General features: G+C 44.5%; 1 protein-coding gene across 3 annotated transcripts in view; it reads right to left on the bottom strand.

Moving 5' to 3' along the window:
• BACH2 (BTB domain and CNC homolog 2) overlaps nt 1–26,148 on the bottom strand; it is a 199,359-nt gene that overhangs the window by 107,569 nt on the left and 65,642 nt on the right. Inside the window, exon 3 of one of the 3 annotated variants that reach the window (XM_063329966.1) lies at nt 4,107–4,215. The exons of 1 other annotated variant lie outside the window; for it this stretch is intronic. The gene's annotated coding sequence lies outside the window, so the exon portion shown is untranslated. The remainder of the gene's footprint in view (nt 1–4,106; nt 4,216–26,148) is intronic. One more of the 3 variants, XM_063329967.1, reaches the window with a different exon arrangement.

Raw genomic sequence — 26,148 nt, 5'->3', positions numbered from 1 at the left:
TTCACGCTCACGAAGGACCGGAGGAGGACGATCTCCACTGCACAAATGAGGAAGTCAGTCATGGGGCAGATGAAGGAGGTTGCCCGAGAACGCACAGGAAACCTGTGACTGAGGCAGGGAACTGAACCCAGACCATGAGTTCCAGTTGGGTGCCCAGTCCATGCTGAGTGGCTGACAGATCACCTCTTCTACCGGGGCTTTGAAATTTAAGTTTGGTGGGTTTTTTAATGAATGTGTTGGGTTTTTTTTCATTTGTCTAGCCACTACGTTTCGTTTCACTCACAATTCCGCTTTGTGGAAGCTTTTTATTCTGCTTCTTTTTTGTTTTGGCTTAAAAACCCAACAGAACTGAACATTAAACAGTATTTAACCTTCACTATTTGGTCTTCTCCCCTACCATCAGCCTTTCTCTAGCTCTCGGTGTCCTTTATTTCTGCACCCTGCGCTCACAACTGTGGCTTCATCAAAACATGTCAGGGATATTTAGGAAGAGATGTCATTCACAGCTTCAAAGAATTACAGCAACGGCTTATGCAAACAGCAGTGTTGTGAGGCAGCAGAGCAGATCTGGTGGGAAAACCAGAGAAAGGAGATGCACAAAAAAGGTAAGTTCCAAAGTAAATGCTCCAATGCTGCTGTGCATCACGTCAAAATGAGCAATCGGCTGAAGAACAGCTACCAGTAAGCCACCACATCAGGCTGCCTAGAATGTTTTACTGGTTTGGCTAATGAATCACTGGGCAAACGTGAGCAACGTGCTCACAGCCAGGGTAGTCTTTGTGGTGGGTGAGAACAGTGTCTCTTCCATTATCATCATGATCTGTGGTTTAATTGATATTTGAAAATGTCTTAAGCTCTTCCAGTGAAAGGCGCATAATATGTATTTCTAAGACAAAATTCTGTGGTATTATACTATTTGCAAGGAGGTGCAACAAGTCAAACCATTATTTCTTTAAATAATTCACACTGTCTGAATCCCTTACAGAAAGTCTCAAGATCTTGAGAGGGGAAAAAATAGCTAATTTCCACCTGTGTAATAACTAACTCAGTGAGAAAGAAAAAGACTTCAGACTTCTGTGGGAAAATGCTGCAAAACCACAAACTTTCAAAAGTGCCCAATATGCTATTTTCAGCTTATCTGGATGAGGCCCAAAATATCCACAGCTAATCAAGGTGCGTCAGAAGATTGTTGCCATTCCTCTTACACCAGAGGCTTTCAGTAACTTGTGCCCACTGTGCATCCAAGGCTGTCAAGTCCTACAAAATAACATCAGACTTTTATGTTTAAAGCAGGCGAGCAGCTGCAAAAATAACCCTCTAAAAATATTGAATACTTAGTCCCACTCGGCATCTGGAAAAACAATTACTGATTGAAAAATTCAGTGTTTGATATTACTTAATAGTTGGGGAAAAACTATTTGTGAATCATAATTAACATTTATTTAACTATTTACAAGCATGCATCTACTATTTGAGGTTTCAGGGAAAGCCAATATGTGGCCTTCTGGCACCATTAAACAGACTAATACAATTAAATCGGAGGGACATGAGGCAGAAAGCCGTGCTGAAATAGTGAATCCTTCAAGGAACTGGTATAACTGAGATTATCTCAGTAGGGTGTGCCCGGCGACACCAGGTCTGAACCTGCTCTATCAAATGAGTAGTAACAACCTCAGGGTAAATCAAATAAATGCACAGCTCCAGCCTCTGGTGCCACAGTGATTCAAACACCATGACACAAACTGGATGAAAATACAGCACTAAAGCAAAAAGTTCCCCTGAAACAGCTGCAAGGCTTATGGGCAACTGTATGGCTGTGCCAGCCTGGGGCCGGGTGGCAGCAGGGCTTCCTGCTGGCAAGTGCTGCAGGGCCCTGAGAGAATGGACCAGAAGGGATCATCACCCCTGGAGGAGCCAGGTTCCTGCCTCCCACGCTGAGAGCATGGCCAGCAGGACCAGGGATGTGATCATCCCCCTGTACTCGGCACTGGTGAGGCCCCACCTCGAGTGCTGTGTCCAGTTTTGGGCCCCTCACTACAAGAAAGACACTGAGGTGCTGGAGCGGGTCCAGAGAAGGGCAACAAAGCTGGTGAGGGGTCTGGAGAACAAGTCTTATGAGGAGCAGCTGAGGGAGCTGGGGTTGTTCAGCCTGGAGAAAAGGAGGCTGGGGGGAGACCTTATCGCTCTCTACAGCTGCCTGAAAGGAGGTTGTCAAGAGGTGGGGGTCAGTCTCTTCTTCCAAGTAACAAGTGATAGGACAAGAGGAGATGGCCTCAAGTTGCACCAGGGGAGATTTATATTAGGAAAAATTTCTTGACGGAAAGGGTTGTCAAGCATTGGAACAGGCTGGCCAGGGACGTAGTTATCATCTCTGGAGGTATTTAAAAGATGTGTAGATGTGGCACTTCGGGACACAGTTTAGTGGTGGACTTGGCAGTGTTAGGTTTACAGTTGGACTCGATGATCTTAGAGGTCTTTTCCAGCCTAAATGATTCTATGACTCTATAAAAACAACGTTGGCTTGGGTCAGGACAAGTTCCAGAAGCAGACAGACCATCTATAGGCAGGATGCTGAAAACAAACGTTTTGCCTTGTTCTGAATTTCTAATTAGAAAACTTTCAAACTTTGTTAGAACTTAGACTTTTCTAAGTCCTAATTTCCTCCAAGCAATTCCCTCACTCATTCTCTGCCCATTTGCCGTAGCTGAGGTGTCCCATCACTGACAGCAGACGGGTCCTTTTTTCATCTCATTCACATCCGCACATGCAGAATCGGTAGGCGGAGCACCCCACAGGTCCGGTAGGCGCAGAGCCAAGGATGAAATGGTAATCAGTGCATCTGGCAGATAACTGCTGGCAGAGCAAGGATTTTTGTCCAGCACAACCTGACCTGGAGAGTGACCCAGGTGTGTCAGTTGACCTCACAGAACAAAAGATCCACAAACAAGAAATCTATTCTGGAAGGCTGACTCAACTGCTTTACCACTGGGTTTGAAGGACTTGGTGATGGGATTAGTATATATATGTGTGTGTTTATATATATATATATATATATTTTAAAACTAGTTTATATACAGCAAATGTAACCTGTAGGGAACATTTCACAAAGTGCTGAGAAGCGTGAGCAGCCTGTATAACATGCTTAACTATGTGATTTGAGCCCTAAGTCACTAACTCTCCCACCCTTGCTCTCTGAAGCCACTGTATTATCAGAGGCCATTTCAAGGGAAATGCACTTTAGTCATAAATACTTCTCGTATCGTACTTCTCATAACCTGTATCAGCAGCAGCAGACAAATGAAGGCAATATAAAAAGAAATAAAAGTTATACAATTTCAGGTCACAAACATCCCCAAATGGATTCTGTTTTCAAAAGGCACTGCATAAATGGCATGATGAGGTTTTCTTGGTGTATATCTTGAAGTTTGCTAGGATGATGTTATTCATTTTAAGCGTAAACATGTTCTCAATGCCATACTCAATGCAATTGGCTTGTAACCTGAAATGGGGTCTTTTTCGTTGACACGCGCTCATCAAGGAGACAGATGCAGCTGACCAAATTCACCACCGTTCACAGACTACTGATGCTCCCTAGCCATACTCACAGCATGTCCGAAGACACAAACCAGTGCTCTTTTCGGATGAGTTAGGGCAGCTATTCACAGAATATTTCAAATTGAATTAGGAGATCACAGTTTATGAAAATCTCCACAAAGCATTTACCCTAGCAGGGCTATACCAGCATAGCTAAAATGCTGAAGTGCAAAAATGCAGACGGGGATGATCACTCAAAAAGCGTGTATGCCACAGGGTGAATGACAAAATAGATCAATATGTATTTTTCCAAATTTCTTTCTAGGCTTATATGTAGCTGCCTGTTCTCAGAAGTGTTCAGGTATTGCGCCGGGGAGTTTTAGAGCAAGTCAGCAAAGAGCTTTTAAAGGGCTTCAGCTCTACGCTTCAGACATGGGAGTGCTTGTGTTCCTACATGCTGTCTACTAGATGTTAAGATTAAAACTATGAAATTATAAGGAACAATAAAAACACCTAAAAAATGCCCCCAAACCAAAGAAACCATTTAATGTGGCTTTTGCACAAATACTTACTTACAAGACAGTCCTGGACGCGATTTCCAAGCAAGCCAACTGCTGCTCTAGACAGCTTACTGGATGGTGTGGCTCAGCACTTTCATATAAGCAGCACCTACAGTTATATCTAGGAAAGGAAATAAAACCAAAATTCTTTGTCAGCAAACACGCAAATAAAGTCATCTTTCTTTTTAAAACCATAACCAGGTTAAAATGCTAGCTTTAGTAGGACCCGATGAAGATCTCACACCAAGCTTCACGTGAGCTGCCCGCTTGCAGGAACAAGCTCCAAGGCGTAGTCAAAGCCTACCCGGCATGCTGAAGCCGAGAGCGACTGCGCTTGAGAAAAAAGCCCTGTGCCGAGCATATCAAAGCAGTGAACAAACGCACGCAGCTGTTTTTCTCACCTAGTTCAACTTAAAACACTTGCAGGAAATGCAAGACGAAATACCGGCATCAGGGCCAAAAAATGTAGGTGATTTTAGCAAGGCCAGGAATTCCAGGCACCAACTTCTTTTCTCTCTCCCTTGAGTGGGTGTTCACTTCTAAGTTGTAGACACGTTAGCAATTCAACGACTGAGCGAATTAATGTTCAACTTAACAGTCATTGTTAGGTTGGGAGGTTATTACTGCTTGTTCTGCTAAAGTGACAGGTTAAAATAGGTTTGTATCTGAAAAGTTGTTTTCTACAATACATATTCCCCGGCTTTTCGTACCAAATAATTTTCTTCCATCACGTCAACTCCTATTGTATGATCCATCACTGCCAGCTCCACCACAGCAGCTGGGATAGGCAAGGAGAAACAGCAAGGGGACGGGCGATGAAAAGAGAGCACTCAGGCCCCATTTTTGGGCTGCCGACTTATTTTTTTTTCCAGGCATTTTATGTTGTTTATGCGAGACTTCTCAACAAAGGAGCCTGCTCGCATTTGCGGGACATGTTCTGCTTTTAAGGCAAACAAGCAAAGGCAAAACCCAAGAGTAAAGACAGGGCTCTACTTCATCTAGACACGAGCCTGAGAAACCTCTTTGCTATCAGGCACTACTTCGTGCACAGCAGCTGTGGATTTCCCAACTTTGCAGGTCATTATTATTAATGGAAAACCCAAATTCTCAAGGTTGAGTTGACTGGTATGGAGGAGAAAAGAAATACCACCACATGTCCAATTTTTGCAGACTCAGATCCATTTTGTACTAGTAAACGAGCTTTTATCCTTCCCTCCTTTGCTTTTTTTTTTTTTTCTTTTAGGGTATCTCACAAGCTGCTGACAACTCACACTGTACTAAGAGCTGTTCACACCGCACAAAGTGTTTACCACTCACAACTGATGCTAAAAATTAATTTACAGCACCGCTACAGCAAGCTTTGACAAATTGTCATGTGTTGACACAGTCATAAGTTGTTGGTTAAAAAAAGTAACACTTCCCTCTTCTGCCACCTCATGTTTGAGACCAGGGATGGGCACATTATGCAAAGTTTGAGGGTTTGTAAGCTTCACAAATGTTTGGTCTTCACAAAACAAGCTCAGTTGTGAAAGTTTTTTCTCTTACAGTTAGGCGTGTGTTTATTGCCAAAAAGAGTCTAGTAAGAAAAAAAAAAAATCCTTTCCCATCTACCAAGATTTGTGTGTTGTGCAAAACTAGGAGAAAAATGCTGTAAAATAAATAACCTTGCACGATACTTGTTCTAGATAAGATCAGACCAGGGACAAATACCCTGTATCAACTACTCAGAGCTGCAGACACCACCCTCCTACTGTAGAAAGGAAGGAAAAAAAATATAGCTGCAAGTAAGAGTTTTAATTGTTCTCAGCTGTCACACAATGTTATCTTAAGCAAACGCATTTATTTCTCGATTCTTCTGTATAGGTCTATATGGAAAAAAAAAGCGGCGTCATTCATCAGACAAGGTCCAAATTGATTTCCGTGTACTCAAGATAGTAAGTCTTAGTCAGCACTCGTGCCCATGAGTGGCAGCTCTTAAATTTTAACTCCTCCTCTTCTTCCCCAGGGCAGGATAAATAATCTGTCTAGTTTACACCCTGGAATCAGTAATGGACACAAAGGTGGTCTCAGCTGAAATGACCAGGGTTTCAGTGGTGATGCTAACTTAAAACGTTAGCCCCACACTAGCCTAAATCAAGGTAAAGAAACAAGGTCAAGGATCACAGAATCGTAGAATGGTTAGAGTTGGAAGGGACCTTAACGATCATCTAGTTCCAAGCCCCCTGCCATGATGGAGATGATGCCATGATGCCAAGGTTGGAGAGAACCAAATCAGCAGGAGATACCAAGGCATCCATTTGGTCAAGGCGTCAACGACTTCAAGTTATCTTGGTTTTTCTTGTCTCCTGAGGTTTAAATTCCTCCGCACTTCTGCAGAGACACCCATTCAAGTTAGGGACTGGCATCCAGCAACCAAACCAAGGGTCAGTTGGTTTTACCTCCATCATTGTTGACAGTCAGGACAGGAAGACTGTCAGTGCAGGAGAGAAAGGGACTCGGGGTGGCATGACCCCAGGCAGAAATCAAAACGCTAGCCATAGTCAAGGGCAGCAAAGCACAGTACTGCAAAACGAGCATTCCCAGCGCCTGCCAAATGGGCTTCATGAGGAGCAGTTAAAAGCCACCGCTTTATGTTGTGCACCAGTGACCTGGACTTTCAGTGCTCCAATACCTCTCCCTAAGCTGCACCACCTCTCAGAGCACACACCGCACAAGAATGCAGAGGAAATTCATTCAGGAAATTAACTTGGCAATACAAGGCATGAATTATTTTTTTTTTCCCCCTAACACCTGTATGAAGAAGAGATGCTTCCAGTGGTTCCTAAGTCCTGAAAAGAGGCAACGTTGTACATTTGCAGAACTGATTCACCTGTCCCCATAATTTCTCTACCAAACTCAAAACACTTAACATCAACCTAAAAGAGCTCCTGCAAAACATTAAAGGGGGGTGGTGTGAAATCTCATAGGGACTCTCCACTTGCTCACACCTCATACACCCTGTACAGAATTTCTTCATCGTCTGAGATGTTACTCTGACAAATGCCATATATTACTCTCTGATAGATCTAAAGGAAGCAAAGGACATTTACGTCATTACCGTCAGGATGGACATCATATTAATATCTTGTGCTGCTGACTGGAATGATATCATCCATGCTTAATTAGCTTAGATCGCTGTATGTTTAGAAAAGCACTCGAGTGGCAACTCCTACCGCCCTCCCCCAAAGTAACAAAAATTTACAAATATTTTCAGTGCATCACATGAAATGCATTATTTCACTGGATTCACTCCAAGAGTCAATGAGGTTGAAATAAAGATGACTGAATTATTAAGTCAAAAACTTTAGCTGTGTAACTACCCGGAAGGTAACACTAATTTTCCTCCACCTTGGGGGAAAACTAATAAAATCTTAAGTTTTACTGTAAGTGACGCTAACTGCCCAAATATAATTTCTTCTGTGCATTTTCACTTCTTTGCTGTATAGAAGGGAACACAAGGAACTTCAGCTCCCTGAGTTCTTACTTTGGGATGGAAAAAGCCCAAGACATCCCCACTAATCCAATGAAGAATACTATTAGGAGAAAAGAGTGACTTGGGGTTTTCTGGTTGGGTTTGGGTTTTTTTGAGAAAAAGTACATGTTTACTTGTGACAAGTTTTTTCCTGATGGATCCAACTTGTGAGTGTGAAGAAACCACCCACAAGCAGAAGGGCCTTTCTTGCCAAGTCCCTTGCGTGAGCTTGTGCCTGCTCTAACCAATGCAGGGCCAGTGCAAGAAGGTTCCGCACGGGGGAAATGCAGACTGAGGATCTTCTGTGGCCTCCCTGCATCACACCCTTCCGCTCTACCCTTCACATTTTGGCATGGGGAGGATGGCAGAGTCTTGGCCAATGCTGCAGCTGTGCTCCCTCCCGCTGCTATTAGCAGAAGAAAGCCATGAAGATGACATTTGCCCCAGCAAGCCCTCACCAAGATTTCAAAAGCAAAAGGGAATATATGAAGCTGTCCCGCTCTCTTTATGATGTACACATGCAACTGAAAAGGTACATATATCTTTTGGAAGGGGCTTTGAGCAACCTGGTCTACTGGCAGGTGTCCCTGCCCAAGGCAGAGGGGTTGGAACTAGATGATCTTCAAGATCCCTTCCAACCCAAATGATTCTATGATTCTATGAATATATACACTGAGTAAGTCACTGCCTGCATGGGATGCAGACTGTGTGAAACAAATTCCCTTGGCTAGAAATTAAAAAAAAAAAGGGGGTTGCAGCTTTCTTATTCCCTGGGCACCGCACTTCCAACCAGCGAGGACAGATCGCTAACCCAAGTGCTTCAGAACTGCTGGGGTTTAAGAGAACCTCTCCTCTCCCAAGGCAAATGGCACCAATGACTAACAACACTGTGGGCAATTTTCCTGTCTCTGCTCTACGCCCATCTTCACGTCGCTGCAAAGGTCACCGTGTCACATCTGTTACACTGAGGTCTGCCACCCACCAGCAAACAGGGAAGGAGCTTATCTGGACAGCCTGGCAGGGCCTCCTGTGAGCATTTGGAGGTGGGGGAAACCTTGCAGCTTTCCACTTGCGGGGAGGGAGGAAGGGGCTCTTCAAAAATGGTTCCAGTTCTTAAACCTTAAGAAGGGACCGAGATGCTCCAATCCCCTTGAACTGAAAGGATCTCAATCTGCACCAGCTTTGCACAGCAAGCTTTGCTCAGCAAAGCCCAGCCCCTAAAGAATCTGTTCCCTTCCTGACTCCCTCCCCGGTGCAGGAGAGGGAGCAACAGAAAGAGATATCTCTGTGAGCATGAAACCATGGGAAAAAGCACCAAGATCTTTGTCCGTGTGTCTCTGAAGCACACCTTGCGCTTCCAGCCCTTTCAAGCAGAATAAACTTGGTGGCCCTATGAAGAGTTTAATCACTTGAAAGCCAGCATCCGTGTTCCTCCTTGGCTGCTCCATCAAAAAGGAAGTGCAAGGAGCCCCCAGGATGCAGACTGGGAACTGCCTGCCCCCTGCACACAAGCGTACTCACACATATGCGCATGGGCATCCCTCTCCTTTGCTTTACCTTTTTTCTAACTGTATACACTAATCATTTTTCATTACTTTCTTCGCATTACATCTATTGTATGGTGTGTAATGATCGATGCCAGCATTACCTATAGCATTAGCACAGAAGCATGTAATTCATTGAAAGAGGACTTTCTCCTTCCCCAATTTCTCATAGCCAATTTTGTCAACTAAATCCATCTGATTTCTTGGTTGACTTGCGTCTACTCAGATCAAACCTTTACCAAAGCCAGAAGCATTTTGTTTCTAACAAATATATTCCCATCCTCCCAAGTCAAATCTCTATTTCTGGCTGAGACAATGTGATCCAACTTTTACTGTAGTGCAATGCTTCCAAACAAATGAACTTAAAAATTCAGTTAAATGTCAATGTGCAGCTGAAGAGCTCTAGAGGTTTATCTATCAAATGGTAAAAATCACTCTTTGTACAGCATTTGTGTTAATGACCATAGGATTCTCTGAAAGTTTTTGAGCCACCTTGGGCCAGAAAGGTAACTAGGTAACGAAGAAAATCATGTCAAGTTTTATGAGATCTTTAGCAAAAACATTTACATCAGACCACGCTGGTTAGTACATTCTGAAATCCTCTTACCTACTCCATGTGGCGTTACCTTGTGTGTGCAACCTGGTTACGAGTCAGAAGAAAGAACCGGCTCAAGAGTTTTTCAGTGACTGGTCTCACCTACAGGACTGCAGCTGGGAACCTTGCTTGACCTTTTGATCCACAGTGATTTCCACAGGAGAAATCACTGCAGGAAAGGTACCAAAGTAGTTAACTACTAATGTACGATCCATCTTTTAGATCTGCTGATTAAATCAACTCAGTGAAAAGATGAACATACTCCCCATGTCCTCTGAGGCAGTTTTTCTTTATGGAGTGTTCAAGGAGCCACCATCCCCTTGATCAACGCTTTGGTACTTCTCCCAAAATTACAAAAGCATCCCAGTTTCAGGAGTTGCTGCGCCACAGTGAGGATGTGTTCAAAGCGCTGTCTGTTCAGCAACGCAGATGCCAACATTGGCAATACAAACGTTGAAGAAGCACATGGGTATATGCAAAAAATTCATTCAGCACAAAGCAACGCAAGATCAGGACACAAGGATCCTAAATTAATCCAGTTCCTGTCTTCCCAATGACTTCCCTCACCATTGGAAAGACTTTGGTTTGGATTTTAGTCAAGTCTGGTTTACAGTGCTCAACTTCGGCTGTCAAAAACAAAAAAAAAACCAACCCTGCTGGAACGCCTTATTCATTACGCAGCCTTGCAAAAATTACTAGCTACATTACAAGGCATTTCCCTTTGGGGACCAGAAAGGGTGAAGAAAGGGGATGGAGAGTGACAGTCTGTGGTTTCTAATGCAGAAGCAAAAAAATAAATAAGTAAGAGGAATACAGGATATAATGTGTTTACATTTGTCAAAACAAGTTTCCTGGAGACACAGAGGGCTTATGCTGCTGAGCTGTCACTTCTGCTAGAAACTGCTGCCTCATGCTATGGGGAGGTCAGTCACTGACCTACTTTCTGATAGAACTGAATTAATTTGCTACTTCTGTACACAAACCTTTTTTTTTTTTTTTTTTTTTAAAGGAACACTCAACAAACCCATAAAAAGCTGCCTTTTATCCAACTTGGAGCTTCAACTGATGCTGTGCAAGGCTATTACATACCCTGGCACAGGGCCCACTGTGCTTGGTCTGCTTATTCTTTTGGAAAAATCCCTACAGAATACTTTAAATGAGTTGACGCTGCAAATAACGCCTTTCCTTTTTGAACTCTTACATTACACTAATACCAGCGATATAACCCACTACAGACAATAACGGAGGCTAGCACTCGAATATGCTGTGCTTTGTCTAGGCTGCTCCTGAAATAGATACCTACCACAACAGAATTAGCTCGCCAAATTGACAGATGCATGGCAAAATATATTTATAGGACTAAAACACAAAGTTATTAATAGAAAACAAGAGGAGTAGATGAAACTTATAAACTAAACACCTATTGATCCGATCATCCCCTGCACAGAGCCAGATAACAAACATCTGTGCTCACCGGGAGATGGTGGTATGGTAGGAGCACTTAAACTAAGGCGTTATACTCAGAAAGTGAAGTGGCAGAAGTAGTAGCAAAAGAGGTGCCACCTACTTGCTCTCTTTGCTTAATAGTTACATGAACACAGCTCTAGTGTCACTACACAAATCCTTTCATTAAAATAAAACCATGGTTGAAGGTTTCATAGATCTTCCAAATCCTTGGGCCACCAAAATACCAGAAATCAGGTCTTGAAATCATCCTTAGGAATGCCATAACTGAAAACTTCGCTGCTTGGGTGGACCCATCTTTCTAGGTCCCTCGTGGCTGGCAACTGCTGTTTGGAAAAAGAACAGATCTGTGAGAGCAGGGCCATTCTCTCTTGAGGCTCTGGACTAACATTCTCGTACATCCAGCTCACTAGCAAAGCGAAGATAAGGATCTTCTCCAAGTGCTTGGCTTGCTCAGTACCAAAACACTGTGGGTGAGACTTGCCCTTTCCTTGCATTTCCCCAGGGTCCAATCTAACAATAGTGGAGGTGGCGCTTGCTAACTACCGTCACACAAGACCACTACTAGTATCACAACAGATTTATGATCACCTGGACTTGATGAGGCTCATGTTGCCAAAGATAACTATGCCAAATCTAGCACTTGCAACTGCAAGCTCGTTTTTGTCAACCTTTTAAGCTTTCATCTGTGCATATTCACAAGCCCTGAATCTGAAGTTCAAATAAATCCAATAATTCACTCAAACCCACTAGGATTTGAAAACATTAGGGAAGTGTCAAGATGTCATCGAGCTTGTTCTGCAGAAAAGAGTGCTTTATAGTTTCAGAAAGAAATAGACAAGGGAGCTATTTAACAAGACGGTGGCATATTGAAACATGGATAGATAAGTAATTAATAGCTACCTTCTCTAAGTGAAAACTTTTCTGAGTGAAAAATCAGTTTATACGAAAAACTACAAGTCAGTTGCTGCCATTTTGGGTGGATGAGAACTGTCATACATGTTAGCATCTCCATTACCATGAAGGATTTTACTCCTTTAAGCAACTCAAAGACCTTCACATAAAACAGCACGTGGGAAGCAAGGAACTAACAGAAGGAGACACCAAAGAAATGCTGACATTTGTCACTAGAATTCTAATGAAAAATGTTATCAGGAATCCATGAAAACAGGAGAGAACTACTGCCACGAGAAGTCAAAGCTAAGGCAACAGGTTCATTTTAGTCCCTTAGGAGCCAGAGTAATTGCACGGCTGTACAGGTGCTTTCACTAGGATGCAGAATATTGGCTAAATAATCTCTTTATGTTGGTTGCCCAAAACATTTTCCTATTAAAAAGGTCCAATATCCGACTAGTAGATCACCGAATTCAGAACTCTCTTAACTGTGATGTGCGGATTTCTTCACCAGATTTCTATACAGCTTCAAGTGGCACATATGGTACCTTAAAGTAAACAAAACAGGAGAGAGGAAAAACAGTCACGCTCCACGAAACAGGAAGTATAAGCCCATTAATTAAGCATTTAATTCTTTTTATTCCTCATGTCTGTCTTCACAGTTTTAAAGTCTCTCTCGGCAATCAACCAATTTTGGGATTCACTGCTGTCATGCCAATCGTGGCAGTACTTCAGCTAAAAAGACACTGTCAAACATAATGAAGTTTTCCTTCAGCTCGTACCCACACTGGTGCTGCGCACGGCACACGGGCTGCCTGGGGAGGGGAGGTGGGGGATAAGGCCTTTACCTGCCCTAGTTCCCAAGGATGGCAAAAAGGTCCTCTGTGGCAAAGGCACAACTGAATCACGCTGATGGCTGAGACTACATCCCATAGAAACCACCTCGCACCCTCGTATACAATGTCCAAATAGCACCCGACTGGCTTTGAAACATATTGGAGAATTTTCAATTGTTTTCTTGCTTTTTCTTTCCAACTTCCCTATTTTCCTTTCCAACCCACACATGCCTCAGACTATGGCATATTATAAACACGGAAAAAAATTCCAGCGTTTCACTGTTACAGCTCAGCCTCCCCACTGAATCCAGGCACACCATTCCCCATCCTTCGCCCAGGGATGCTGCGCACAAAGCACAGGGAAGGAGAGGGCAGTAGGATTCCCGATTGGGAAGGAGAAAGCACGTCTCTCCAATTGGTATTTCTGTTTCTAACAGTTTGTTTTCACACCGGTCCTGCTGCAATTGGTGTTGTCCGAGACCAAACAGAAGGAGAGGGCTTATAAGGCTCTGCAATATATAATGATAGTCACTGACACAACGAGCTGTGCATTCGTGTCTGCTGACTCTGGTGAAGAAGGCAGTACTCATACCCTGACTGTAATGTGTATATTTACAGTGCACACTTGGCTGTCTCACCTGAATTATCTCTGCTTTATCCACCCCTACAAGCTCTGGCCAGGGGCTGTCACCCTGGATTCACCCAGCACGTAGCGCAGGGGGGGATGACCTACTCGGCCTCTGGGCATCACTGCAACAGAAATCAGGATAACCCAAATGCCAAAGAAGGGCAAACATGCAGTCCTGGAACAGCAGCATGCTTTGAGGCCCAGAGCTTGAAATAGAAATTTAAGTGACAAAAACTTCACGATGTGAAAGTCTGTGTCAAAAAAACAGCAAGCTGCACTGTTTGGCATCTTGGTTTCCAACCCTTGTGAAGTCCAAATACCTTAAATACAAATCTGTAATATTGCTCTCCGAGTAAAAGCTATTTTAAACTAATTTTGGCAGCTGCTAAGAGCTGTAACCAGGATGCCAGCTGTATGGTTTCTTGCCTCCTTCTCCTGGCTCCAACTGGCCGTCAGTGGCGAGGGGACACCCGCCTGCTCTGCTAGGGAAGCTCTGACGCCTCCAGCTTCCTTCAGACCCAGCACGCTGGGTTCCTGCAGCGAGGAGAGCCCGCCTTTACCGCTCCAAGGACAGATGAAGAATATCACCATTAAAAATCAGAACCTTCAAAGTTTCAAAAGTTCCCTTTCCATAAAACAAGCCTTAGACAGAGAATACCTGATAATGAGCTGCAAAGCTCTTTTTTATAGGCGCTCACTTGAGATGACCCACATAACTCATCCACTTTGCCACTTAACATTTCCAAACTTAGGGCATATAAAAGCTTTTACAATCGTGCATGATCATGTTACTTTATTTTGCTTTATGTGTAAAAGTTGCTTGTTTATTTTTTTATTTTTCAGCGAAGCTGAATATTTCCATGCAAATAACATGGACTGTGATATCCATTTACAAATGCCTGAACATCTAACATTTGCTGACCCCGGCCACTTCTGCGCTCCTCTTCACCTTTGCCATCAGCCTGCCCTGAAACATCTGAGCATGTTTCAGCTTTCCAAACACCAGACAGCCCAGACATGTGGCTGGAGCACAACTTGCCATTTAGCAGAGCTTCCCCTCCCTGGGTCCCCAGGCAGTACAAAGCTCCCTTCCCAGCTTCCTACCTGGGAACCCACAATGGGAAGGCAAGATTAAGGCTTGTGACCACACAGCGCAGGCTGCAACACATTACAGAATCACAGAATGGTGGGGTTGGAAGGGACCTCTGGAGATCATCTAGTCCAACCCCCCTCCCAGAGCAGGGTCACCCAGAGCAGGTTGCACAGGAACGTGTCCAGGTGGGTTTTGAATGTGTCCAGAGACAAAGACTCCACCACCTCTCTGGGCAGCCTGTTCCAGTGCTCTGCCACCCTCAAAGGAAAGAAGTTCCTCCTCATGTTTAGGTGGAACTTCCTATGCTCAAGTTTGTGCCTATTACCTCTTGTCCTGTCACTGGGCACCACTGAAAAGAGCCTGGCCCCATCCTCCTGACACCCACCCTTTAAGTATTTATAAGCTTTGATAAGATCACCCCTCAGTCGTCTTTTTTCCAGACTGAAAAGACCCAAGTCCCTCAGCCTTTCTTCATAAAACAGATGTTCTCATCCCCTAACCATCTTTGTAGCCCTTTGCTGCACCCTCTCCAGCAGTTCCCTGTCCTTGACCTGGGGAGCCCAGAACTGGACACAGTACTCCATATGTGGCCTCACCAGGGCAGAGTAGAGGGGGAGGATGACCTCCCTCAGTTTGCTTGCCACACTCTTCTTGATGCACCCCAGGATGCCATTGGCTTTCTTGGACACGAGGGCTTATTGCTGGCTCATGGTCATAAATAGAAAAAAATAGGAAAAAAAAAAGAAATAAAAATAAGGAAAGATCCACAATAAGTAAACTCCCTTTTTTCAATGCACACTGCAGGAACATACATATGTGCAGAAGGGCTTAGTGCGCTGCATCCGTGTTGGATGGAGGGAGGGGGAGAGGTCAAATCAGGAAATTTGGGGAGCAAAACCAGGAACGGACTGCAGGAAGAGGGGAGGGAGTTTTTTTGCACAACCACAGCAAGGCCTGCAGGGACAGGAACGTGGAGGGGAAGCGGTGGGGGTGGGAAGGGATGCTGTTCAAATGGCATCGCTGACAGAGCCTGAGGTCAGCCAAAGGAGGTCATGTCATTCCTGCAGAAAACCCTGCTGGAATTATCCTACTGGGCAAGAATGACCACCCTCACAGAAAGAGTGCAACGCAGGGCTCGCTCAACCTAAGCGCCCCAGGACTTGGGCTATGGAAAAACAAATCCCAGGAAGCCCGGCCGTTCCCGACAAACTGGACACAGACAGAGTAGGGCTGCTGAAACACATAACTGGAGTGACATAATGTTAGAACATATTTTTATGCTTACTAAGACAACAACAAACCGAAGCCTGAAGCTGTATTTTGGGCACGCTAGCTCAAACTATCTTTAGACAGGAAAAGTGTGTGTGCGTACAGATGTTCCAGCAGGCATGGAGAGCTGGAAAAAGCGCTCCACTCACTTGCAAGCCTTATAAAAAATGCCTGTTGTAAATAAGGGTGGGAATAAATACAACGAGGCAATGCCAAAGCAAAATTTAAAAAATAAAAAAAAACGGGCAAGAAGCCAGTAGTTGGTCAGGAGCTGGTGAAGTTTGATGGCTGCATACCTCCCCCAGCTTCGCTTCTCCCAATGGATGTTTTCAGGTGCTACCCCCTCCTGTGCCCCCCCCTCCACATTTTACTCCTCCTGCCAGCTCTTTCATCCAGCTTTCTAACTATCTCACTTTCACAGATGCTCTTCTTGGAAGCATGATTGAAGCTATAAATTCACGTCTACACATCTGTAACAAAAATAGTTTTTCTAAAAGCTATTCTTCTTCCCTATCGATGGTGACACAAATGAGATACAGTCGCTGGCAATTCAGGGGTCTTGCTGCAGCTTTAAACACCAACCAAGACAGAGAGCAATGCCCTGCCTCACAAGGAAAACTGCAATAATGGAACTTTTTTATATATATACATATGAAGCTGTTATTCTTGGAATCATTTCTATTTGTGAAGAACTGAAAAATACAAGAAATGGCCTCAAAGCTCTGGTTCCGTGGAACAGCTATTATTTTTTAAAGTAAAACATAATTATCACCTCCCTCCAGAAAAAAACCTTGGGGTCCATCACTGTGAGGACAGATCTGATTTACCACGATCACTGCTCAGCTTGCAGTAGTAGGAAGATGACGGAAGCAACCACATGAAGTACAATTTAGACCTCCCTTGAAACAAAACCTATATAAATAGGACGTAGAAGATCAGGATGCTTCCGTGGTGGCTTATGACTGAGCCCTGCTTTTAGCTCTTTTTTGCAAAGAGCTGAGTCAAACCTCAGGCACAGCAGGCCCTCCTCCCTGGGCTTTTCTGCCACAGGGATGGACACCCCTGCCACAGCCCAGGGACCTGAGCTCCAGGCATGGCAAGGACAGGGTCCCCGCGTACGTCATATACACGTCCAGAAGTGGTTTTCCTTGCCCGTCCTGGATGTAAGAAAATCCTTGGTGAGATGACCCAAGGAAGTAAATCTTGCAAGGACTCTAGAGGCGACCCGAGAGTACTAGCGGTACAAAAGACTTTGCTCATCTCACAATCTCCAAATCTTTCTTAATTCTAAGCCAACAGCAAAGGAGAAATGCCAAAGCTTGTGCTTTGGGCACGATGCAGAAGTGACTGTTTCTGCAAGCACTGCCTGTATGAACCAACCGTGATTTGCGATGATTTGGCTCTTTATGGCAAATAAATTAGCCGCAGGCAACCATTGGGTTAATATTCGCACAGCGAATTCCAGGCATGAAGATATGGGAGCTAGAACACAGCTTTGGGTGATGGAGACAGGCCACCAGCCTGCCAGCGGCAGGGTGACGAGGGAACCACATAAAGGGAAACAAAAATGCATCGACAGGAGCAAAGATAGATAGCAAGGAGACTGATTTAAAAAAAAAAAAAAGAAGAAGAGACAAAGGAGGGAAGCTTGGCAGTCGGGGGCAGTGTTTGCGGAGGAAGCTCTACTTGGTATTTTTAAAACAAGGGCAGGGAAGTAGGAGCAGAGTTTAGCACTGGACCTGGAAAGGACTGGTTCACCCTAGCAAATGCCCAGGAGCTTTTCTAGCTCTACGTGCACCCAGCGGAACAAAGCTCTGCTTGCAATGGGCACGCGGTGCCACTGCTACCACAGCGCGACAGCGGCACCCAGCATGTAAGAGGATGCCCATAATTCTAGTGATGCAAGAGTATTTGCTGTGATTTTTTGTTAAAGTTTTGGTATTTAGCAAAGGCATTACTGTTCCTATTGAAATTCACACACACACACGGTGCTTAGAGAGTGAGAGAAGGGGAAAACATAGAATCTGAATTGAAAGTTCAGCTTCTTTCAACTAAATTTGTTAGTAGGTTCATCATCATTTTCTGACAGAATAATCTTTCCATGGTGAATTATTTCCACCGGAAAAAATAGGAGACCAACAAATTGCTGGATATAATTTGTGCCTTAAATAATAAAGCAATTAATGACATTTTAGCAGGAACACATTCTTCTTTCCAGAAATAAAATCCCTATTTCATCTCATCTAAATTGCTTGGTCAGCTGCAAATGAGTGCCATATAAATCTCCTTCCCATACTGCTTCTGTTATCTATGATAAAGGGAAGAGACAGAAGGTAATCCTGTGTTCTGTATTCACTGACACATCATTTTCATGCTACACTACACTGTAATTTATTTCTAATGGGATAAGCCCCTTGTAGTCTTCCTGCATTTTTCAGGCACACGCACATCCCCAACCGGTACCAAGATTGCGGGACTGGCAGGTGCAACATCCAGGGACCACGCTCGGTGGAATTGGGATGTCTGCTGCACATTTCAGCGGTGCTACAGCTGTGAAAATAAACAGCTAGACTGTATAATTAAGGTGTGCTTTTATTCCTTCCCACCCACTGCCTCCTGGAAGCAAGGCAGTCAAACACTACGACACTTTGTGGTACTTCTTGTAATTGCCAACTAAACTTTTTAATTTTGCATCTAATCCATTTGAGACAATCCAAAAAGACATGCGCAGCCAGAAGAGATTAAAGGACGTGGAAGCCTGGTAAAACTGAGAAGTCCTTACAGTCTTAGCCATAACAAAGACATTGCTTCATATGAAGGAAAATATCTTTAAAGCTATTTCTGCTGTCTTGATCAAGAGGAATACAAGAAATAAGTAAACCAATGTATGAAAATCAAGCTGGGGCTCTGAAGCGCTACATGTATTATTTTTGTTTAGAAACAACATTTTCACAGGATTTAAAAGAAGAAGATAAACCCCACTGCTTTAGGTTTATAAAAGCCTTCTTCAAATTAAAAAAGTCCCGACTTCAGGCAAATATTCTTGATGTAATCTTGAAAGATAGCCAGGTGCAAACAGAAAGCTATTTATGACGTTCCTACAGAAATGAATATATTTTTAGAAAACATCCACATATATTTGTAAAACACTTTTCGCTGTCATAATGGGCAGGAGTACCACAAAATACTTAATCTGCTGCCAGTTAATAAACAACATCAAGCACCACAACCTAAAGACATAAGAATCTCAGTACTACTATGCCTTTCACCTCCACCTCTCTACTTCTCCTGGTCGCTACACTCACATACGGAGCGCACCTTACAAAGTAATCTAAAATATTAGGTAATTACCTGTCTACTACTTATCTAGCTACCCACTGTGCGATGGCCTCCTCGCTCCAGCAGTTTACAACAGGATTAATCTCATCTGATTCGGACGCAAGGTAGAGGTTTGCAGCCGAGACAGTCGTCTCTCCAGATTTCCTTTGCCGTCGATGCAAAGTGACAGTCCCTTCCAGGGCACATGTCACACCATTTCTGGTACCCATCTTCAAGGAGGTGAACAGACCCCTTCGCTGCCTACAGAAGGGACTAAGAGCTCCGCTGCGACCATCCACACCTGGACAAAGCCCTGCTCCAGGGGGCTGGCAGCCGGAGAGGGTCTGGTCTCCTGGGCCAAGGTTGCCCGTTTCGGCAGCTTTACCATCTCCAGCTGGACTGGGGTCCTCTGCGCGCCCCAAGCCCCTGGGTAGGACGGAGACAGCAAGAGTGATTCTGCAGAAAAAGGGCAGAAGAAATCTAACGCCGGGCCCCAGCAGCGGGGTTGCAGCTGCTTTATGCTGCTGCTCTCTGCAGATTATGAATCTGCCCTGCTAGCTCTGGTTTACCAACAGTTCACGCTTCAAAAATTTGACAAAATACCCCAAAGGCTAACTCCTGCTGAGCTCCATCCCTGCTGCCACGACCAGTTTGTGTTACGACTTTGTTCTAGGGATGTATCTGCAACCACTTATGTGACGGGCCCAAATGACTTCATTCAGCCTAGTTAGGTAGGCAGCGCTGCTCACGTCTGCGTTGGGTCTCGAGAAGGCTGGCTACCAGTTTAACAGGGTTTCCAGCTGGGATCCTGCAAGCGAAGCTCCCTGCAGAAACTGCCAAGCAGCCTCGCCAGATGCTCCGGTGGCTCCACGGAATGCCAGCCGGGGAAGCCCTCGGGCATCTGGAGCTGCCCCCGGGCAAGTCCTTGGGCTCTCACAACTGGCCTCTGCTCCATCCCGACCTACCTTCGGGGTTCGTTGCCAAACCGTATTCTGATGTCTGCTGATTTCAAAATTTCAAATACAGCAGGTCCTATGTTCATTTGGGCTCCTTTCATCCAAAACTCCCTCTTAAATGCAATCCAGATGAGTTCCTTGGCATGGATAGCACACGCAGTGGCTGCCCTCGCTGTCTGCAGCCCCATTTAGCAGACCGTTTTCAAAAGGGAGCAGCATCATTTTAGATAGAGTGCCTTTCACTGTGGTCGGAAAGGGGCTCCTTGATCACCTTCCCAAGCTCAGACCCTGGTTTCTGAGCATCTCTGGAGAGGGAGGGCAGCATCACTCACAGCACCACCAACGCGGGAAAACGCTGTGCCTTTACTGAGCTGCTTGTGATGCTTACCGGTTCTCGCGAGGAAAACGCATGACTTAGCTCTTGGCTGGCAAACAGATGAGTGTACTTTGTCATCTGGTGGCTCTAGACACAAAGGATGGTGTCACGTCAAGCGTGCGGGTCTGTCCGCACCGACTGCTATGGCTCACCCTGCTGCAGGCGGGCTCCTCGGCACGGAAGAAGACAGGGAGAAGGCAAACCCTCCAAAGTGATGCTCAGTCACAGGCTTCTTATTACCAGGAGATGCAGTTATCCTTCAAGGCTACTGAGAAAGACTGCTGAAGGCAGAACCAAAAGGGCAAAGCCTGGCTAGCTGGGAATGTCATGGTAGACGGTAATAAATGCCCTTGAGGCACGTGCAAGTAAAACAGCAAGATTAAATCCAGGAGGAAGATGTTGGAATTCTGTGGCAGGAAGGCTGGGTTTGGGCGCTGGAACTGTCTTCCCAGGCATGGGGCTGGGATCTTCTCGTCTCAACCTTTTAAAGCTGGTCTGGATGAGAAATAATAGGAGGTTGGTAGGGAGTGCGTGAGCAGATGATCAAATAAGCCTTTTCTGCCTTGAATTTCTAACTCTCCGAAAAATCAGCTTCCCATTCAACAGGCTGGTGACACTGCCACCAGGAATAAAAATGACGGCTGTTTGTACCCAAATGCAGATGTCAAAAGAGGAGCAGCAGGGATGAGGTAGCACAACTGGCCTACCAAGAGGAGTGCGAACTGCTTCAACCTTGATACACGAGAAGGCGCTGAGCGGCAGTGATAACAGCAGGGAGAATGAACAGGGTCTGATAACTCTTCTATGAAAGCAGAGTTTGCATAAAGGAACCAGAGCTATAAAGAACATACAACTGAAGTGTTATTTGTACAAATGAAGAAAGGATTAAAAAAGAGCGTGGGATGTTATTTTGTCCCCACGTTCTACAAAGTGGTCTAAAACTCAATAACCTAAACACATTTTCACCGTAGTAACTGCTGTCATCTAAAACACCAAATGAAAAAAATGCAAAACTGTATTAAGTCAAACACGCAAGCACTCATAAATGAGGAAGGTAATGTAAGGGCTAGCATTCACTTCTGAAGACCATCTGTAGCTAAAAGTTACATCATCTTAGGTCAGTTTTAAATAAAGCTACAAGCAACTTCTTTACCCCCACCACGGTGTGTGAAACACGTGCTTTTTTCCTATTTCCACAGCAGCTTGCTTCACCTACTAGCCCCTGCGGGTGGCTGTGAAACCAGAAAAAGAAGTGTAGCGTCCACTGTTCCTAATTAAAATCCCATAGTCTTGTGGTCAGAGAGCTCTAGAGACCTGTCAGGGTCGCATGATTTGCTTGAGGTCAGACAGAAAAAGCACGTTAGACCAGAGATGACGGATCTTTTGGCTCGTGCGGGCAATGCAGCACTCCGCAGCCAGGGCCAGAAAAGCAGTCACCGGGAAGCTCCGGTTCCTCTCAGTAACCTAAACCTTAAATAGTCTAAATTTGCAAAGGAGAAAACACCACATAAGTCATCGCCCTCAAGGGAAGCAGGAGTAACTTTTTCCCCCCAAAACCTTCTTGCACCCACAGATGTTGCTCTGGAAGCCAACGCGGCTCCACCGTCTGTGCCGATCTTTAGACGCTCTCCGCAGTTTTTCTGTATCATTGTGTGCCAGTAAGCGTTCACACTCCAAGTAATATCTGGTCTGACCATTTGCATGTTCCTGCAGCTGCTCAAGAGCCCATCTGCCCAGACAGGCTTGCTGGCTTCGCTCTCAGCACACAACCCAAGTGCTTCCATCACTTACCCCGGAGAACTTGGGGGACACACTGGTGACAAAGTGACAATCTTTGCATTCGTGACAAATTCACTCCGTCTGTTACCTAGTATTTTCCCCAGGTATTTACTTCTGGAGGCATGAGGCGTCTGTGCCTTTGGTGAGTTTCCAACACTCACATCCACATGTTAAAGTGGAAATAACATCCGAGTGGAAGACTCTTAGTTTGGTCTTTACATTTGTATTTTCAATGACTAATTTTGTTTAAGTTGGTAAACGCAGCTGTTGCCTTGCCAGTTGGTGACATTTCCTTTTGGACTTCCCCGCTGGTTGGTGTGTTTCTGCCAAGACATGTAAATTGACTCATTCCTTGTATTCCCTTGCCTTTTTATATAATGCTTCAGTTGGGATTTGCTGAAGGTCTCCTGAGATTTGTTTTCCTAAGTAATTACTAGCCCTGGGATGCTAGACAGTCTTTACTCACATGTTTTCTGAATTGTCACTTAAGCACCCCATGCTCGGGATGCTGGATCTAACTGATATAACACTTCACTATATTGTATCTAGCTGTGCTTTTTTTTCATGGTGACTTGGTCATGTCAACATCAAGTCAACAGCAATTGTAAAGAGGTGACAGAATGCATGTCTGTTTTACACCAGCATTATCCACCATGAACCATTACTCAGCTCTCCACTTAATAGTTCAAGCTTGTAGAGACTTCGCAATTATTACAAATATATTCTTGAAAAGAGTAGACTAATCTCCCGAAAAGACTAATTAAAACACCCACCACCCTCCCCAAGAACATCAAACAAACCACTGCATTAGATTGGCAGGTAATCTGCCTCGAGCCAGGGAGGAGGAGAGACTACACAAAAATCTGGCCATTCCTTTATCTCCTGAATCGAAATGGCTGAGCTGAAGCTCCAAAAAATTAGAATCTCTGTTTTGTTATTTCATGCCTGTACCACTGAAAGGAAAAGAACTTCTCTTCAACTGCTGCAATCGCTTACACCACCTTTCTAGGATGCTTTAACTGGAATGCAATTTCTCCATCACTCAGATTATTATTTGTTCATATTCCCATATTGCTTGAAGAACTCAACAATTATTCATTCAATCATTTTGCAGCAATGGTCTCTACCCGCAGCTTCTCCAAATTTTGTTTTTAGTGATTTTTTCACATCCGCCTTTGTGCTGTGAGACAGCATCTCTAATTTGGCATTTTCAGCTCATTTGGCAAAGTCATAATGGTCCTCCCATCAGCATTCAGATGTCCGGTGTTGGCTTTGGTATTTCCATCCTTGGAAAGCCCACTACTTGGGCTTGCTTAGCTGAAAACCAGTTACATTTTTAGCAACCTATGCCTTGTTCCCTTGGTAGTAAAACCGAAAGATCTCTCTTACTAATTCTCCTGCAGAGGTTTTTTCTTTTTGGTCCTGTCACAAAAAATAACAATCACTTCTAGTCCACGTGGAGATCTGCTGGAGATATGCACTGTGTTTGCCTCCAATGCACTCAGACCACAGCAATTCCACCAACTGCTCTGGGGACATCTTTACACTATGCCCACGCATCACCAAGAGCCTCAAGAGCAGGCAGAGCTCTGCCGGGCCCCGCCTTTCTGCTTTGGAGACAGATGATGATGCTTGGCCACCGGTTCCTCCATTCTGTCACTGTCCCTAACCCCGAGAAGGAAGTCTCCCCATTAGTAAGCAGATGCCAGGCTGAGGAATTTGGTCCAAATCTGCTGACAGCTCTTATCTCATCACAGTAGTTGTCTGTTGGTAACACTGTAATTGTCATTTCATGTACTGTGTTTGAAATCTAGTTCAGAGCAATCGACCGCTAATTGGTTCCCAGTCTATAAGCTATTTTTCTGCCTTGGAAGTCATAATTAATGCTACTCCCTCTGAGTTATAATCATCTTGCTTCATGAATATATTATAGCTTTGTTTTCATTCTTAGATTGCTCTTCATCAATTCCTGGTCACAGACATTTTGCTTACTCAAAGGATTTTACTTAATGTATTCGTCCATCTCTTTCACCTGCACCTCTTTTGTTGTTGCAGCCTTTCTTCCAGTGCTCCAGAAACCTACTTTCAGTGGTTGGGTTTTTTTTTCCCCAAAACTTTCCCTGAAGAACTTCTCAGAGGCTTGCCTGGCTCACGGTTTTCACCAAAGCAGGTCGTATCATTTCACCCAAGACAGAATCTCTTACTTCCCTGGCACGTGCTTTGCTGGAACAGCTACCTCACCATCTTCTAATTTGCCTCTTTTCCAAGGACAGATTTTTGCCTGTAGCTGAACCCCAAACAGAGTGTGTCATATTACTGCTTTTCATCTCAACCATGTAATTTGGCAAGTTCGGTTTGGGTCAGGAGACACTACAACCTCACCCTCAGCGAGTTTGGTTGCTACCGTGTTTTGGTCGTTGGGTTAAGTGGTTCCCATGCATTGTCAACTGCTACAGGAACACAGCAGTTTTCCTGTCACCTACATTCTACTTGATAAGGATGCTGCAAGATGAAAAACATTGCAGAGTACTCACATTTTACAGTAACAGCAGCCATTTCAATACCTGGCTTAAAAAAGAAACCACATCTTATATCTCAGAAGCATCTGTGTTCTGGCTCCAGAGCTGCAGTGAATTGTTCGTGCCCTCCTCAGCATGACATTTTGCGTTGCCTCCCTCCCTCATCCCCAGCACACTAATACGTTAGTAGTTATCACCATCCAAATCTTATGCAGGTTCATGTTAGGACTCCCTAAATACAGTGAAATGCAGAAACTTAACACCTACAAGAGCTGGGAGAAAAAATTCAGGAAATTTTTTTTTGGCTACTGAAGTAGCTCATATTCTTTTATACTTATGGTGCTATTTGGTTCAGCAGATGGAGAATGAAAAGGAAGGTCCCTTTTGCCAGAAATTTATACTACACCTCACGTGAGAGATGTTATCTACACTTGGGCCCCACGTGACAAAATCATTCTGGACCTGACAGTGGGTAAACTGCGGGGGAAGAGCAGACTTTGCACTTGGATGGACAAGCCACAGACCTGAAATATTAACATTCAAAAGTCAGGGTTCAAGAGAGCCAAAATGGGCCAGCAGTGCTGAAAAGAGCTGTAGCTCAACATCGCAAAAATCCCAGTCCTTCAGGGAGACGGGCTCCAGAGAAGGAGGTGTCATGGGCGGGACAGGGGGAAATTTAACCCAGATGACCAGTACCTGGGACGTGCTAACTTACTTTTTCAGAGCAAAACTGTGGAGGGTACCTATCAACCAAACAAAAGACATAGAAGCTAGAGCAAATCAGGACAGTATAAGCTGCTCTGTAAATCTGCAGGATGGTCAATGGATTAGGTCAGTGCACTATCTGCACTGGTGGTGTCACCCTTGGCACCAGCCAGGTTAGTGAACGGGGCAGGAGAGGGAGTGGGGAGAAGGAAAAAACAGAGTTCAGGGTTAAAAGAGAGTCTTCTGGTTAAAAAATGAGACAAAAAATGCTATTATCTGAGATATTTGGAAATCAGGGTCAGCCTTTTGATCTTGCCAAATCAAGACACAAGACACAAACATGGAAGACAAGAGACGTCCAGAAGAACATAAAAACCAGAGACGACAACAATATTCACAGATAAGCAGCTCTCAAATAGTATGAATACAGCCTGAGCAAGTGTAACCAATGTAGAGCTTGCCTTAAAAAAGCCAAACCATCTGCATTTCACCTCTTCTCGTTAACACACCGTAACAAATGAACAGCCACATAAAGGCTAAAGCAAACATCAAGGGACCCAGGTTGCA

The sequence above is a fragment of the Chroicocephalus ridibundus genome, chromosome 3 (assembly GCF_963924245.1).
Source record: "Chroicocephalus ridibundus chromosome 3, bChrRid1.1, whole genome shotgun sequence".
In the NCBI taxonomy this organism is placed as follows: domain Eukaryota; kingdom Metazoa; phylum Chordata; class Aves; order Charadriiformes; family Laridae; genus Chroicocephalus; species Chroicocephalus ridibundus.
The sequence above is the reverse complement of the archived record's forward strand: the minus strand, read 5'-3'. Positions and strand labels throughout refer to the sequence as shown.